The sequence below is a fragment of the Rattus norvegicus genome, chromosome 17 (assembly GCF_021556685.1).
Source record: "Rattus norvegicus strain SHRSP/BbbUtx chromosome 17, alternate assembly SHRSP_T2T, whole genome shotgun sequence".
NCBI lineage: Eukaryota > Metazoa > Chordata > Mammalia > Rodentia > Muridae > Rattus > Rattus norvegicus.
In genome coordinates this window covers 85491782-85510656 of record NC_141550.1, presented here as the reverse complement: position 1 = coordinate 85510656, position 18875 = coordinate 85491782, and the positions used below count along the sequence as shown (strand labels likewise).

The 18875-nt window shown below is 39.2% G+C and overlaps 1 protein-coding gene across 2 annotated transcripts in view; it reads right to left on the bottom strand.

Moving 5' to 3' along the window:
* The window catches only part of Malrd1 (MAM and LDL receptor class A domain containing 1), a 724504-nt gene that overhangs the window by 419172 nt on the left and 286457 nt on the right, over positions 1–18875 (bottom strand).

Sequence of the window (18875 nt, the reverse complement as noted above, 5' to 3'; positions counted from 1 at the left end):
TATAAAGTTACATACTTTCATTTTAAAGTCCTGATATTCTCAGAAATTTTTGGAGCACATTTAGAAATCACTAATCTGGAAATTTTGCCTATTGTTTAGAGTACATGCTCATGGAAAATTCTTTATTTATTTTTTAGTTTATTTTATCAGGCAATGGGCATTTAATAACGACAGACTTGGAAAGCGTTCTCTATGATATAAGAATGATTATCACTCTTCCAGTACTTAGCTATGAATATACATACTGTAGTAATACTGCTGAGCTAAATGAACAACCAATTACACCGATTGTATGGTTCACAGACTAAGCTTCTGTGATCAGAGTAAAATCTGGGAGAGATCATTCTACAAAGCTTCCAAACCCACATCATGCCAAGCATGTTTAAACTCCAGAGAATTAGGTGGCACTCAAGCCCTACATATGCTCCATATCCTAGTTCAGTGTTAAATTAATAGTAATCTCAAAACAAGCTCACCTGAAAAAAAATTGTTCCAGACACACTCCCTAGTAGTTTCTGGAGAAATAAAGGACATAGATTCATCCCCCATTACCTTTTCTCCTCTTCCCTTTCCCTCTTCCTCTTCTTCTATCTCCTCTCCATCCTCCCATTCTTCCTCCCTGATCTCTCCCCTTGTTATTTTCTTCTTCTTCCTCTTCCTCAACAGATCATGTTACCTTTCCAAAAAATACTAAGAAAATAACTTTTCTTCTAAATGGCCTCTCTTTTTATAGTATAAAGGGAAATAGGTGGCTTTCAGGAGTATTTTTTATACATATGTTACTGTATTGCTTTGTTGAATTTTGAGAAGACATCTTGCCAGCAGTTATGCTGTATACAGGACAAATGCCTTCAGCAGCTCCCTGCTGCATATTCTTAGACTTAAAAGGGAGAATGGTCTGTCGAATTTATATGAAACGAATGAACTAGTTGTGTCAAATGGTGACATGCTCCTAAAAGTAAATGAAAAATAAAAATGCAACCCTAATTTTACAATCATAGAATTTATTTCACATGTACAAGTGTGCTTATATTTTTAGAAAGAAAATTTCATTTTGGAATATAATTCTATTAAGCTTAGACATTTTATTTTCATAATCAAAAACAGACATTTTAAAAACCTTGTTTAGAACTCAAATATAGAGTTAAAAGTTGCCTATGCCATCCTAACATAGCATGAATTACCCAGAGTTTTTATTGCCTCATTGTGTGTTTAAAGTGGAAGAATATTTTGAAATATATGAATGTCTTTTTTCCTCCTGTACTTGCATGTAAATGACCTTTCCTGTACTGCGCCAGAAGTGGTCTTTGCTTTGGGTAGGGCCTAGGGAGCGAGTCATAAGGGAAAGATAATTGTCACCATCCTTTTGAATTCTCGAAACTGGTCTTGAAAATTCTTTTGAGAGAATGACTTTGAAAAGTGCCTTTGTGTTTCTAGAGCCACACACTAGAGGAGGGAAAAGAGAAGCATTTTCTAAGTGATCAAAGCTTCCCTTCAAGAAAAACTGAGCTTGAAGCTTATAATAAGCTATAGAATGGGTGAGACAACCTCTCTTGGCTGAGAATGAAGCTTGGAAAAAACCTTAGGAAGACACAGGATAGACATGGGCTAGAGGCCTCTTCCTTCTTCAAGGCTCACTAGCATGTGGGTATAGAAATTAAACATCTGCCAGTGTTATTATTTTACATGAATTGAATGTGGTGCTTTATCTCCTTGTGGAGACTTACTGTGGGCCAGACAGCCAAAAACAATGTGGCAGATTGGGAAGTGCAGTCCCTGGGACATCTTTAGGATCATGTAGCTTATTGGAAATGGAAGGATGGAGACACATAGAAAGAAATTTGTCTCTGGTTTAGATAATATATTGACATAATCCCATCCCATTTCCACCTTCACTACTCCTGAGTACAGTTCAAATTTAGCCCTAATTTTTTTCTTGCAATATACTTTAATAACACAACAGAGTTTGTTTCCATGTATAATAGAAGGCTCTTGGAACTTCCATTGACATGAAGTCAGACACAACCCAACACCATTTAGTATATAGATATTTCAATTTATTACTTAATGACAAATATATATGATTAAAGCCAGCACAACATTTATTGTGTGACACTCTGTATACTGTGAGCAGATATGCTGTTACCATTTTACCCGAAAGAAAAATGATGAACGAGAGCTCAGAAATCAAGGGAAAATTTGTAACCCAAAGAAAATGCTAAAGATGTGATACCTTCCTATGTATATAAGAGCACACTGACCAAAGAGATCGGACATGGAGTTAGCCTTTTATTGAAGCATCATTCCTGCAAGCTGAGGTGTCTTTCAGCCTTAAATTGGAAAGTGTAACATCAACGTGTGGACTGCAACAGGCTTCCCTGAACTCAAACTGACAAAGAGAAGTTGCGAACTTGCAGCACATGAGTTCTGGACTACAAAACAGGGCAGATGGTAGGTACTGGGGTCTGGGAAACAAAAGACTGAATTAAATGATGAGAAGCAGCAATAAGACCCAGCCAAAGCTCAAGTGAAATAATGATTAAGGTAAATATGAAGAGACAATAAATATGAAAATAAAAACAAGAATATGATCGCTTAAAACAATATAGGAAAGGTGGGAAGAGGGGAAGATATGATCATGATTTTTGGCAAACTGATGTCATTAGAAATTCATATGTGGTACTCAAACCCCATGGGGGGAAGTGGGAGAACAACACTTTCAGAAGTGCAGACAATACTGAGAACTCAGGGGAGACCACCACCAGTGCTCACATTCCTGGCCCAAGAGGAACATGCCTACTGTCCTCTGGATACAGAACCGTAAGAGCAGTCAGCAGCAGAAACTTGATGGTTTCTGCCTGCAACTAGAGCTGGAAGCCAGTCACCTGGAGCAACAAAGAGCAGAGGTAAGATGAACTCTTCTACTATAAGTGATCTTCCCAGAGGCTTTAGTTCAGCAGCTCTCTGGCTGAAAGAAAACAGGAATACTGACACAGAGGCTTACAGGAGGGTCATGTACTGTCAGAGACAGCAAAACAAGCTAACACCAGAGACAACTTGATGGCAAGAGGCAAGCACAGGAACCTAGGCAACAGAAACGAACACTACTTGGCTATTCAGAGCCCATTTCTCCAACCAAAGTAAATACACGATATCCAAACACACCAGAAGAGCAAGATTTGGATTTAAAAATACATCTCATGACAGTGATAGAGGACTTTAAGAAGGACATACATAACTCCCTTAAAGAAATACAGGACAACACAGGTAAACAAGTAAATGTCCTTAAAAAGGAAATGCAAAAATCCCTTAAAGAATTAGAAGAAAACACAAACAGGTGAAGGAATTGAACAAAATCGTCCAGGATTTAAAAATGGAAATAGAAACAATAAAGAAAGCACAAAGGGAGACAATCCTGGAATAGAAAACCTAGGGAAGAGATCAGGAGTTATAGATGCAAGCTTCACCAAGAGAATATAAGAAATAGAAGAGAGAATCTCAGGGGCAGAAGATACCATAGAAAACATCGACACAACCATCAAAGATAATGTAAAACACAAAAAGTTCCTAATCCAAAACATCCAAGAAATCCAGAACGCAATGAAAACATCAAACCTAAGGATAATAGGTATAGAAGAGAGTGAAGACTCCCAATTTAAGGGGCCAGTAAATATCTTCAACAAAATTATAAAAGAAAACATCCTTAAATTTAAAAAAAAAAGATATCCATAAACATACAAGAAGCCTACAGGACTCCAAATAGATTGGACCAGAAAAGAAATTCCTCCAATCAAATAATAGTCAAAACACAAAATGAACAAAACAAAGAAAGAATATTAAAAGCATTAAGTAAAAAGGTCAAGTAACATATCCAGACAGACCTATCAGAATTACAACAGACTTCTCACCAGAAACTATGAAAGCCAGAAGATCCTGGACAGATATCATACAGACCCTAAGAGAGCACAAATGCCAGCCCAGGTCACTGTATCCAGCAAAACTCTCAATTAACGTAGATGGAGAATCCAAGATATTGTATGACAAAATCAAATTCACACTATATCTTTCTACAAATCCAGTCCTACAAAGGAAAATAGACAGAAAACTCCAACATAAGGAAGGACACTACACCCTAGAAAAGGCAAGAAAGAAATCTCCTTGCAATGAATCAAAAAGAAAAGGGACACACAAACATAATTCCACATCTAACAGCAAAAATAACAGGGAACAACAATAACTATTCTTTAATATCTCTTAAAATCAATGGAGTCAATTCCCCAATAAAAAGATATAGACTAAAAGACTGGATATGTAAAGTGAGCTCAGCATTTTGCTTTGTACAGGAAACACACATCAGTGACAAAGACAGACACTACCTCAGAGTAAAAGGTTGGGAAACAATTTTCCAAGCAAATGGTTCTAAGAAACAAGCTGGGATAGCCATTCTTTTTTTTTTATTATTATTATTAACTTGAGTATTTCTTATATACATTTCGAGTGTTATTCCCTTTCCCGGTATCCGGGCAAACATCCCCCTCCCCACTCCCCTTCCTTATGGGTGTTCCCCTCCCAACCCTCCCCCCATTACCGCCCTCCCCCCACCAGTCTAGTTCGCTGGGGGTTCAGTCTTAGCAGGACTCAGGGCTTCCCCTTCCACTGGTGCTCTTACTAGGATATGCATTGCTACCTATGAGGTCAGAGTCCAGGGTCAGTCCATGTATAGTCTTTGGGTAGGGGCTTAGTCCCTGGAAGCTCTGGTTGCTTGGCATTGTTGTACATATGGAGTCTCGAGCCCCTTCAAGCTCTTCCAGTTCTTTCTCTGATTCCTTCAACGGGGGTCCTATTCTCAGTTCAGTGGTTTGCTGCTGGCATTCGCCTCTGTATTTGCTGTATTCTGGCTGTGTCTCTCAGGAGCGATCTACATCCGGCTCCTGTCGGTCTGCACTTCTTTGCTTCATCCATCTTGTCTAATTGGGTGGCTATATATGTATGGGCCACATGTGGGGCAGACTCTGAATGGGTGTTCCTTCAGTCTCTGTTTTAATCTTTGCCTCTCTCTTCCCTGCCAAGGGTATTCTTGTTCCCCTTTTAAAGAAGGAGTGAAGCATTCACATTTTGATCATCCGTCTTGAGTTTCATTTGCTCTAGGCATCTAGGGTAATTCAAGCATTTGGGCTAATAGCCACTTATCAATGAGTGCATACCATGTATGTCTTTCTGTGATTGGGTTAGCTCACTCAGGATGATGTTTTCCAGTTCCAACCATTTGCATACGAATTTCATAAAGTCATTGTTTTTGATAGCTGAGTAATATTCCATTGTGTAGATATACCACATTTTCTGTATCCATTCCTCTGTTGAAGGGCATCTGGGTTCTTTCCAGCTTCTGGCTATTATAAATAAGGCTGCAATGAACATAGTGGAGCACGTGTCTTTTTTATATGTTGAGGCATCCTTTGGGTATATGCCCAAGAGAGGTATAGCTGGATCCTCAGGCAGTTCAATGTCCAATTTTCTGAGGATTCTCCAGACTGATTTCCAGAATGGTTGTACCAGTTTGCAATCCCACCAACAATGGAGGAGTGTTCCTCTTCCTCCACATCCTCGCCAGCATCTGTTGTCCCCTGAGTTTTTGATCTTAGCCATTCTCACTGGTGTGAGGTGGAATCTCAGGGTTGTTTTGATTTGCATTTCCCTTATGACTAAAGATGTTGAACATTTCTTTAGGTGTTTCTCAGCCATTCGGCATTCCTCAGCTGTGAATTCTTTGTTTAGCTCTGAACCCCATTTTTTAACGGGGTTATTTGTTTCCCTGCGGTCTAACTTCTTGAGTTCTTTGTATATTTTGGATATAAGGCCTCTATCTGTTGTAGGATTGGTAAAGATCTTTTCCCAATCTGTTGGTTGCCGTTTTGTCCTAACCACCATGTCCTTTGCCTTACAGAAGCTTTGTAGTTTTATGAGATCCCATTTGTCGATTCTTGATCTTAGAGCGTAAGCCATTGGTGTTTTGTTTAGGAATTTTTTTCCAGTGCCTATGTGTTCCAGATGCTTCCCTAGTTTTTCTTCTATTAGTTTGAGTGTGTCTGGTTTGATGTGGAGGTCCTTGATCCACTTGGACTTAAGCTTTGTACAGGGTGATAAGCATGGATCGATCTGCATTCTTCTACATGTTGACCTCCAGTTGAACCAGCACCATTTGCTGAAAATGCTATCTTTTTTCCATTTGATGGTTTTGGCTCCTTTGTCAAAAATCAAGTGACCATAGGTGTGTGGGTTCATTTCTGGGTCTTCAATTCTATTCCATTGGTCTATCTGTCTGTCTCTGTACCAATACCATGCAGTTTTTATCACTATTGCTCTGTAATACTGCTTGAGTTCAGGGATAGTGATTCCCCCTGAAGTCCTTTTATTGTTGAGGATAGCTTTAGCTATCCTGGGTTTTTTGTTATTCCAGATGAATTTGCAAATTGTTCTGTCTAACTCTTTGAAGAATTGGATTGGTATTTTGATGGGGATTGCATTGAATCTGTAGATTGCTTTTGGTAAAATGGCCATTTTTACTATATTAATCCTGCCAATCCATGAGCATGGGAGATCTTTCCATCTTCTGAGGTCTTCTTCAATTTCCTTCTTCAGTGTCTTGTAGTTCTTATTGTACAGATCTTTTACTTGCTTGGTTAAAGTCACACCGAGGTACTTTATATTATTTGGGTCTATTATGAAGGGTGTCGTTTCCCTAATTTCTTTCTCGGCTTGTTTCTCTTTTGTGTAGAGGAAGGCTACTGATTTATTTGAGTTAATTTTATACCCAGCCAACTTTGCTGAAGTTGTTTATCAGCTTTAGTAGTTCTCTGGTGGAACTTTTGGGATCACTTAAATACACTATCATATCATCTGCAAACAGTGATATTTTGACTTCTTCTTCTCCGATCTGTATCCCCTTGACCTCCTTTTGTTGTCTGATTGCTCTGGCTAGAACTTCAAGAACTATATTGAATAAGTAGGGAGAGAGTGGGCAGCCTTGTCTAGTCCCTGATTTTAGTGGGATTGCTTCGAGTTTCTCTCCATTTAGTTTAATGTTAGCAACTGGTTTGCTGTATATGGCTTTTACTATGTTCAGGTATGGGCCTTGAATTCCTATTCTCTCCAGGACTTTTATCATGAAGGGGTGTTGAATTTTGTCAAATGCTTTCTCAGCGTCTAATGAAATGATCATGTGGTTTTGTTCTTTCAGTTTGTTTATATAATGGATCACGTTGATGGTTTTCCGTATATTAAACCATCCCTGCATGCCTGGGATGAAGCCTACTTGCTCATGGTGGATGATTGTTTTGATGTGCTCTTGGATTCGGTTTGCCAGAATTTTGTTGAGTATTTTTGCATCGATATTCATAAGGGAAATTGGTCTGAAGTTCTCTTTCTTTGTTGTGTCTTTGTGTGGTTTAGGTATAAGAGTAATTGTGGCTTCGTAGAAGGTATTCGGTAGTGATCCATCTGTTTCAATTTTGTGGAATAGTTTGGATAATATTGGTATGAGGTCTTCTATGAAGGTTTGGTAGAATTCTGCACTAAACCTGTCTGGACCTGGGCTCTTTTTGGTTGGGAGACCTTTAATGACTGCTTCTATTTCCTTAGGAGTTATGGGGTTGTTTAACTGGTTTATCTGTTCCTGATTTAATTTGGTACCAGGTATCTGTCTAGGAAATTATCCATTTCCTGAAGATTTTCAAGTTTTGTTGAATATAGGTTTTTATAGTAAGATCTGATGATTTTTTGAATTTCCTCTGAATCTGTTGTTATGTCTCCCTTTTCATTTCTGATTTTGTTAATTTGGACGCACTCTCTGTGTCCTCTCGTTAGTCTGGCTAAGGGTTTATCTATCTTGTTGATTTTCTCAAAGCACCAACTTTTGGTTCTGTTGATTCTTTCTATGGTCCTTTTTGTTTCTACTTGGTTGATTTCAGCTCTGAGTTTGATTATTTCCTGCCTTCTACTCCTCCTGGGTGTATGTGCTTCTTTTTGTTCTAGAGCTTTTAGGTGTGCTGTCAAGCTGCTGACATATGCTCTTTCCTGTTTCTTTCTGCAGGCACTCAGCGCTATGAGTTTTCCTCTTAGCACAGCATTCATTGTGTCCCATAAGTTTGGGTATGTTGTACCTTCATTTTCATTAAATTCTAAAAAGTTTTTAATTTCTTTCTTTACTTCTTCCTTGACCAGGTTATCATTGAGTAGAGCATTGTTCAATTTCCAAGTATATGTGGGCATTCTTCCTTGATTGTTATTGAAGACCAGTTTTAGGCCGTGGTGGTCCGATAGCACGCATGGGATTATTTCTATCTTTCTGTACCTGTTGAGGCCCGTTTTTTGACCAATTATATGGTCAATTTTGGAGAAAGTACCATGAGGAGCTGAGAAGAAGGTATATCCTTTTGCTTTAGGATAGAATGTTCTATAAATATCCGTTAAGTCCATTTGGCTCATGACTTCTCTTAGTCTGTCTACATCTCTGTTCAATTTCTGTTTCCATGATCTGTCCATTGATGAGAGTGGGGTGTTGAAATCTCCCACTATTATTGTGTGAGGTGCAATGTGTGTTTTGAGCTTTAGTAAGGTTTCTTTTACATATGTAGGTGCCCTTGTATTTGGGGCATAGATATTTAGGATTGAGAGTTCATCTTGGTGGATTTTTCCTTTGATGAATATGAAGTGTCCTTCCTTATCTTTTTTGATGACTTTTAATTGAAAATTGATTTTATTTGATATTAGAATGGCTACTCCAGCTTGCTTCTTCTGACCATTTGCTTGGATAATTGTTTTCCAGCCTTTCACTCTGAGGTAATGTCTGTCTTTGTCTCTGAGGTGTGTTTCCTGTAGGAATCAGAATGCAGGGTCCTCGTTGCGTATCCAGTTTGTTAATCTATGTCTTTTTATTGGGGAGTTGAGGCCATTGATGTTGAGAGATATTAAGGAATAGTGATTATTGCTTCCCGTTATATTCATATTTGGATGTGAGGTTATGTTTGTGTGCTTTCATTCTCTTTGTTTTGTTGCCAAGACGATTAGTTTCTTGCTTCTTCTAGGTTATAGCTTGCCTCCTTATGTTGGGCTTTACCATTTATTATCCTTTGTAGTGCTGGATTTGTAGAAAGATATTGTGTAAATTTTATTTTGTCATGGAATATCTTGGTTTCTCCATCTATGTTAATTGAGAGTTTTGCAGGATACCGTAACCTGGGCTGGCATTTGTGTTCTCTTAGGGTCTGTATGACATCAGTCCAGGATCTTCTGGCCTTCATAGTTTCTGGCGAGAAGTCTGGTGTGATTCGGATACGTCTGCCTTTATATGTTACTTGACCTTTTTCCCTTACTTCTTTTAATATTCTTTCTTTATTTTGTGTGTTTGGTGTTTTGACTATTATGTGACGGAGGTGTTTCTTTTCTGGTCCAATCTATTTGGAGTTCTGTAGGCTTCTTGTATGCCTATGGGTATCTCTTTTTTTAGATTAGGGAAGTTTTCTTCTATGATTTTGTTGAAGATATTTACTGGTCCTTTGAGCTGGGAGTCTTCACTCTCTTCTATACCTATTATCCTTAGGTTTGATCTTCTCATTGAGTCCTGGATTTCCTGTATGTTTTGGACCAGTAGCTTTTTCCGCTTTACATTATCTTTGACAGTTGAGTCAATGATTTCTATGGAATCTTCTGCTCCTGATATTCTTTCTTCCATCTCTTGTATTCTGTTGGTGAAGCTTGTATCTACAGCTCCTTGTCTCTTCTTTTGGTTTTCTATATCCAGGGTTGTTTCCATGTGTTCTTTCTTGATTGCTTCTATTTCCATTTTTAATTCCTTCAACTGTTTGATTGTGTTTTCCTGGAATTCTTTCAGGGATTTTTGCGATTCCTCTCTGTAGGCTTCTACTTGTTTATTAATGTTTTCCTGTGTTTCCCTAAGGGAGTTCTTCACATCTTTCTTGAAGTCCTCCAGCATCATGATCAAATATGATATTGAAACTAGATCTTGCTTTTCTGGTGTGTTTGGATATTCCATGTTTGTTTTGGTGGGAGAATTGGGCTCCGATGATGCCAAGTAGTCTTGGTTTCTGTTGCTTGGGTTCCTGCGCTTGCCTCTCGCCATCAGATTATCTCTAGTGTTACTTTGTTGTGCTATTTCTGACAGTGGCTAGACTGTCCTATAAGCCTGTGTGTCAGGAGTGCTGTAGACCTGTTTTCCTCTCTTTCAGTCAGTTATGGGGACAGAGTGTTCTGCTTTCGGGCGTGTAGTTTTTCCTCTCTACAGGTCTTCAGCTGTTCCTGTGGGCCTGTGTCTTGAGTTCACCAGGCAGCTTTCTTGCAGCAGAAAAGTTGGTCTTACCTGTGGTCCTGAGGCTCAAGTTCGCCAGTGGGGTGCTGCCCTCGGGCTCTCTGCGGCGGCAGCAACCAGGAATACCTGTGCTGCCTCTTCCGGGAGCTTCAGTGCACCAGGGTTCCAGATGGCCTTTGGTGTTTTCCTCTGGCGTCCGAGATGTATGTACAGAGATCAGTCTCTTCTGGTTTCCCAGGCTTGTCTGCCTCTCTGAAGGTTCAGCTCTCCCTCCCACGGGATTTGGGTGCAGAGAACTGTTTATCCGGTCTGTTTCCTTCAGGTTCCGGCGGTGTCTCTGGCAGGGGTCCTGCCGCTCCTGGGCCCTCCCCCACGGGAGCCCAGAGGCCTTATACAGTTTCCTCTTGGGCCAGGGATGTGGGCAGGGGTGAGCAGTGTTGGTGGTCTCTTCCACTCTGCAGCCTCAGGAGTGCCCACCTGACCAGGCGGTTGGGTCTCTCCCTCACAGGGTCTGGGAGCAGAGAGCTGCTGCGGGCCGGGATCCGCGGGTGTGGGACTTCCGGTTAACACAGAACGTGCCTGGTGCTAGAGGAATTCTGCTTCCGTGTGTCCCAAGCTCACCAGGCAGCTTTCTTGCAGCAGTAAAGTTGGTCTTACCTGTGGTCCCGAGGCTCAAGTTCGCTCGTGGGGTGCTGCCCAGGGGCTCTCTGCAGTGGCAGCAACCAGGAAGACCTGTGCCGCCCCTTCCGGGAGCTTTAGTGCACCAGGGTTCCAGATGGTCTTTGGCTTTTTCCTCTGGCGTCCGAGATGTGTGTGCAGAGAGCAGTCTCTTCTGGTTTCCCAGGCTTGTCTGCCTCTCTGAAGGTTTAGCTCTCCCTCCCACGGGATTTGGGTGCAGAGAACTGTTTATCCGGTCTGTTTCCTTCAGGGCGGGATAGCCATTCTAATATCGAATAAAATCTGCTTTCAACCAAAATATATCAAAAAAGATAAGGAAGGACACTCTATATTCATCAAAGGAAAAATCCACCAAGATGAACTCACCATCCTGAATGTTTATGCTCCAAATGTTAGGGCACCTACATTCATAAAAGAAACCTTACTAAAGCTGAAATCACACATTGAACTTCACCCAATAATAGTGGGAGATTTCAACACCCCACTCTCATCAATGGACCAATCATGGAAACAGAAACTAAACAGAGACATAAAGAAACTAACAGAAGTTATGAACCAAGTAGATTTAAAGAACATTTCATCCTAAAGCAAAAGAATATACCTTCTTCTTAGCACCTCCTGGTACCTTCTCCCGAATTGACTATATAATGGTCACAAAACATGTCTCAACAAATACAATAAGATTGAAATAACCCCTATTAGATCACCATGGGACAAAGGCTACTCTTCAATACCAACAAAAACTACAGAAAGCCCACATACACATAGAAGCTGAATAACACTGTACTCAATGATAACTTGGTTGAGGGAGAATGGAAGAAAGAAATTAAAGACTTCTTAGAATCTAATGAAAACATAGCTGAACTTATGGGACAAAATGGAAGCAGAGATAAAAGGAAAACTCATAGCTCTGAGTGCCTCCAAAAAGAAATTGGAGAGAGCATACATTAACTCTTTGACAGCACACCTAAAAACTCTAGAACAAAAGAAACAAATGCACCGAAGAAGAGTAGAAGGCAGGAAATAATCAAACTCAGGGCTGAAATCAACCAAGTAGAAACTGTAAAAGAACTGTAGAAAGAATCAACAAAACCAGGTAGATAAACCCTTAGCCAGATTAACCAGAGGGCACAGAGAGTGAATCCAAATTAACACAATCAGAAATGAAAAGGGAGAGATAACGAGAGAATCTGAGGAAATTCAGAATATCATCAGATCCTACTACAAAAGTCTATATCCAACAAACCGCAAAACCTGGATGAAATGGATAGTTTTCTAGACAGATATCAGGTACCAAAGTTAAAATTAGATCAGATAAACCATCTAAACAGTTCCATAACTAGTAAAGAAATAGCAGTTATTAAAAGTCTCCCAATCAACCAAAGCTCAGGACCAGATGGGTTTAGTGCAGAATTTCATCAGACCTTCAGAGAAGGTCTAATACCAATACTTCCAAATTATTCCACTAAAGAGAACAGAAGGAGCACTACCTAATTCCTTCTATAAAGCCACAATTATGCTTATATCAAAATCACACAAAGAGCCAACAATGAAAGAGAACTTCAGACCAATTTTCCTTATGAGTATAGACACAAAAATACTCAGTAAAAAGATGGATGAAGCAAAGAAGTGCAGGCCAACAGGAGACGGATGTAGATCTCTCCTGAGAGACACAGCCAGAATACAGCAAATACAGAGGCGAATGCCAGCAGCAAACCACTGAACTGAGAATGGGACCCCCTTTGAAGGAATCAGAGAAAGAGCTGGAAGAGCTTGAAGGGGCTCGAGACCCCTTATGAACAACAATGTCAAGCAACTACAGCTTCCAGGGACTAAGCCACTACCTAAAGACTATACATGGACTCACCCTGGACTCTGACCTCATAGGTAGCAATGATTATCCTAGTAAGATCACCAGTGGAAGGGGAAGCCCTTGGTCCTGCTAAGACTGAACCCCCAGTGAACGTGATTGTTGGGGGGAGGGCGGCAATGGGGGGAGGGTGGGGAGGGGAACACCCATTAAGAAGGGGAGGGGGAGGGATTAGGGGGATGTTTGCTGGAAACCGGGAAAGGGAATAACATTCAAAATGTAAATAAAAATACTCAAGTTAATAAAAAAAATAGAAAGAAAGAAATTTCCCCATGCTATCTCAAAAAAAAAATACTCAGTAACATTCTCCCAAGAACACATCAAAATGATCATCTATCATGATCAAGTATGCTTCATACCATGGATGCATGGATGGTTCAGTATAAAGAAATCCATCAATGTAATCCACTATGTAAACAAACACAAAGAAAAAAAAACCACATGATCTTCTCATTAGGTGCTGAGAAATCATTTGACAAAATTCAACACCCCTTCATGATAATAGCCCTAGATAGATCAGGAATTTAAGGTTCATACCTTAACACAGTAAAAGAAATATATAGCAAACCAGTAGCCAGTATTAAACTAAATGGAGAGAAACTTGAAGCATCCCCACTAATATCAGGGACTGGACAAGGCTGCCCACTCTCTCCCTACTTATTCAATACAGTACTCAAAGTCCTATCTAGAGCAATCAGACAACAAAAAGAGTCAAAGGGATCCAAATTAGAAAGGAAGAGGTCAAAATATCACAATTTGCAGATGATATGATAGTATTTTTTAAGTGACCTCAAAAGTTCCACCAGAGAACTTCTAAGCCTGATAAAGACCTTTAGCAAAGTGGCTGGGTACAAAATTAACTCATACAAATCAGTAGCCTTCCTCTACTCAAGGATAAGCAGGCTCAGAAATTAGGGAAATGACATCCTTCACAATAGTCATAAATCACATAAAATACCTTGTTGTGACTCTAACTAAGCAATTGGAAAATCTGTATGAGAAGAACTTCAAGTTTCTGAAGAAAGAAATTGAAGATCTCAGAAGATGGAAAGATCTCCCACGCTCATGGATTCGCAGGATTAATATAGTATAAGTGGCCATTTTGCTAAAAGCAATCTACAGATTCAATACAATCCCCACCAAAATTCCAACTCAATTTTTCATAGAGATAGAAATAGAACTTTTCACATTCATTTGGGATAACAAAAACCTAGGAAAGCAAAAACTATCCTCAACAATTAAACAACTTCTAGGGGAATCACTATACCTTACCTCAAGCAGTATTACAGAGCAATAGTGGTATAACTGGAACTGGTATAGAGACAGGCAGGTAGATCAATGGTAGAATTGAAGAACCAGAAATGAACCCACATACCTATGATCAACATGATCTTTGACAAAAGAGCTAAAACAGCCCAATGGAAAAGATAGCATTTTCAACAAATGATGCTGTAGGTCAGCATGTAGAAGAATGCAAATCGATCCATTCTTATCAACCTGTACAAAGCTTAAGTCCAAATGGATCAAGAACCTCCACATAAAAGCAGATACACTCAAACTAATAGTATCTAAAGTCAGGAAGAGCCTGGAACACATGGGCAATGAGGAAATTTTCCTGAACAAAACATCAAGAACTGACAAATGGGACCTCATAAAACTGCAAAGCTTCTGTAAGGGAAAGGACACTGTCATTAGGACAAAATGGCAACCAACAGATTAGGAAAAGATCTTTACCAATCCTACATCAGATAGAGGGCTAATATACAAAACATGAAAAGAACTCAAGAAGTTAGACTCCAGAGAGCCAAATAACCCTATTAAAAATGGGGTACAGAATTAAACAATGAATTCTCAGTTGATGAATATTGAATGTCTGCTAAGCACCTAAATAAATATTCAGCACCCTTAGTCATTAGAGAAATGCAAATCAAAACTATACTGAGATTCCACCTCACACCAGTCAGAATGGCTAAGATCAAAAACTCAGGTGATGACAGATGCTGGCTAGGATGAGGAGAAAGAGGAACACTCCTCCATTGTTAGTGGGATTGCAAGACAGTATAACCACTGTGGAAATCATTCTAGGGTTTCCTCAGAAATTTGGACATTCCACCAACTGAGGGCCCTGTTATACCTGGGCATATACCCAAAAGATGCTCAACATATAACCAGGACACATGCTCCACTATGTTCATAGCAGCCTTATTTATAATAGCCAGATGCTTAAAAGAACCACATGCCCTTCAACAGAGGAATGGATTAAAAAATGTGGTACATCTACACAATAGAATACTACTCAGCTATCAAAAACAATGACATCCTGAAATTCACAGGCAAAAGGTAGAACTAGAAAATATCATCCTAAATGAGGTAATCCAATCTCTTAAAATACACACATGGCATCTCTTAAATACACACATGGCATGCACTCACTGATAAGTGGTTTTTAGCCCAAAAGATCGAATTACTCAAGATATAATCCACAGACCACATGAAGCTCAAGAAGAAGGATTACCAATGTGTGGATGCTTCACTTCTTCTTAAAAGGGGGGACAAAAATGTTTACAGGAGGGGATATGGAGGCAAAGTTTGGAACAGAGACTGAAGGTATGGCCATTCAGACCCTTCCATGCGGAGGGATCCAGCCCATGTATAAATGGGATATATATCCACCAAAACTAGATAAGATTGATGAAACCAAGAAGTGCATGCTGACAGGAGCATGATATAGCTGTCTCCTGAGAGGCTCAGCCAGAGCATGACAAATACATAGGCAAATGCTAGCAACAAACCATTGAACTGAGAACAGGGTCCCCATTGGGGGAATTAGTAAAAGGATTGAAGGAGCTGAAGGGGTTTGCAAACCCATAAGAACAACAATGCCAACCAACCAGAGCTTGTAGGGACTAAACCACCATCCAAAGAGTACACATGGACAGACCCATGGCTCCAGTCGCATATGTAGCAGAGGATGGCCTTATTGGTATCAATGGGAGCAGAAGCCCTTGGTCCTGCCAAGGTTGGAAACCCCAGTGTAGGGAATGTCAGGGTGGGGAGTTGGGAAGGGGTGATGGTTGGGAAGGGGGAACACCCTTATAGAAGTAGGGGAGGGAATGGGAGAGGGGGCTTATGGACAGGAAACCAGGAAAGGGAATAACATTTGAAATGTAAATAAAAAATATTCAATAAAGAAAGGAAAGTAAGAGAAATTCATATGCTTATCTGAATAAAACCAAATGATTCTTATTCTGATTTTTAAGTTGTAAGACTTTTCCCTCTAGGTCAATTAATATTTTATATACTGTATTAGGTACTGACTGCTCTAAATAGGCCGTGATTCAAAGTAGCTAGAAAAATTGTAAAAAAATTGAATAACTATAATTTTAAAGAGTGAAAGACTTTTTTTACAAAATATAGCATGTGAGAAATAAAACATTAAAGTAAGTCACGTGTCACCATTTAAAATTAAAAAGCATCCATACTTTTAAAATCACCATGGAGACACACAGTAGAATGTGAGGAACTCATCACTTTACAGTTAGGCATTCCATATCAAGTTTTGGTTCTCTTATCGAGTTAACTGTTAAAGGTCTTACATTTTAACATAATAGATACCTGAAGGGCATCAAATATATAAAATCTGTAGTAACGAAAGAGATATACAAGCAGTAAGGGAGCATCAAGTGACCAGATAAGACAGAAAATGCAGGCTTAGCCAAGGGTAGAAAAGTCATAATGTTTAGAGTCCTAGAAATTTTATACTTTATGCAGTAAATGAAGAGCAAGCTTAGAAAAAAAGAATCCTGTGGCATGTCAGAGGAAAATCAGAGGACATTCTAGCAAGGGTCTTCAGTGACAGCCTCTCTTGAAGAAAAGTGGGAAGAGTCCCACTGAGATGAGTTATCTTATAAACTTAAAAGAGTGGATTGATTAAAACAAAGAAACAAAACAACCATTAATTAAAGTGTAAAAAAAAGTGTATAAGCTAAAGACTGTAAAATATATGATATGCCGAAGTATAATTATTAAATGCCAAAGACAGTGCACCCCACTATAGACCTACCACCCAGGAGACAAGGGAAGTGGACTTGTGTGACTTGTGGGCAGCCGACACTTTTCAGCAAGTTCCAGACCACGATAGACTACAAAGTGAGACTCTATCCTCCCATATAAAACAAAACACATGAAAATTAAATTAAATCATATACTTATGTATCAGGAAGATGGAGAAGAGGAACAGGCGAAAAGAAACCAGAATGTCTATTTCTTTGAATAAAGATATTTAAAAAATTAATATCTTTGTGAATGAAGACGTGACTATAGAATATATGAACATTCTATTTTACAAATATGAACAAACTAATGCCCAGTGAAAGTACAGTTGAACAATTATACAATCTTATAACAGATTAAGAAATCTTCAGGAGACTGGGTTGGGGTTAGTGCAAATGGGAGGACTGTCATTACAAGACTATCGATTTTCCTTCACTATTTTTTATTCTGTACTTGTAGTCATTGTTATGAAATTAATTTGTAAAGTACAAGATATAAAATAAATAGGAAGCCAAGAGACAAAAATGGTTGCTATAAAGTATGTCTTTAAAATATAAAATATTCAGAGATTTCCAAAAATGAGAAATATTTTAATGAACAAATGGTTTAATGGTGAATCTAGTAAAGAAAAAAATTACATTCACCATCTGGTTTGCACTTGTTCTGTCTGTACAAGAGAATCCTCTCTTTCTGCCTATCACCAACTCAGTACTGTTTAATTTGTCCTCTGTACAGAAAAAGCCCGCTCACCACTTGCTGATCCCTTTTATTTCTGCTTTGCTTGTAGTTATGAGAACAACATGGGAGGAATTGAAATTAACTGATAAAGAAAAAGATCTAGAAAGAGATGGATGGCTAAAAAAATAATAGAAGCCATTCAGAGAGAAGAATGTTGAGTTGATTTTACGCGTGTATGTGTGTGTCTGTGTGTGTGTGTCTGTGTGTCTGTGTGTTTCTGTGAGTATCTGTGTTTGTCTGTGAGTTTGTTGTCACTGTGTGTGTGTGCCTATGAGTATAAGTGTATATGTATATGTCTGTGAGTGTGTGTTTCTGTATCTGTATTTTGTTAGTGTGTTCATCTGTCTGTGTGTGTCTGTGAGCATCTGTCAGTGTATGTATGTATGTCTCTGTGTGTGTATGTGCATGTTTTTGTGAGTATCTGTTTGTGTGTGTGTGTTTGTTTCTGTAACTGTGAATATATATGTGTCATTTTGTCAGTGTGTTTGTCTGTGTTTATGTGTGTGAGAGAGTGTGTGTGTGTGTGTGTGTGTGTTTTGTCTGTGGTGTTCAGGAGCATGCACAAAGGTTACAAACATAACTCTCTCTCTCTCTCTCTCTCTCTGTGTGTGTGTGTGTGTGTGTGTGTGTGTGTGTGTGTGTGTGTGTGTGTAAAGGCCAGAGGTCAACTCCATATCCTTTCTCAAGGCATCATCTCCCTTCTTTTGGAGAAACGTCCTTCCCTAGCCTGAAGCTTCCCTCCTAGGCTTTCCAGGCTACTCAGGGAGCCAAAAAGATCTTCCTGTCTCTGCTTCCTCAGCATTGTTACTGAGTGAGGTATCTCATCAACCTCAATGTTGGTTTGTTTTTTAAAACAACAACATATTCACAGCAGTTTTTATGCTAGAAATGTAGCTCATTGGTAGAGTATTTGACTAGAATATTGAAGGCCATAGGCAGAGGCATAAATAAGTAAATAAATAAAGAAGTAAACAAATTCCTGAGCTTCTCATGGAGAGGGGATATTAAAATATTACATAATACTTCTACTTTTATGTTTTTGTTTGTGTCTAGTGTCACGGAATAATTCTTTGCTTTTAATTGTGTATGTGTTTGTATCCCTGTGAGTCTATATATGTACACGTGAATGTACATGGAAGCTTGCACACAATTGTGTGTCTGTGGAAGGTGGCATAAGCATGATAGTTTTATGCAGTGTAAAGTTTGCCCTTA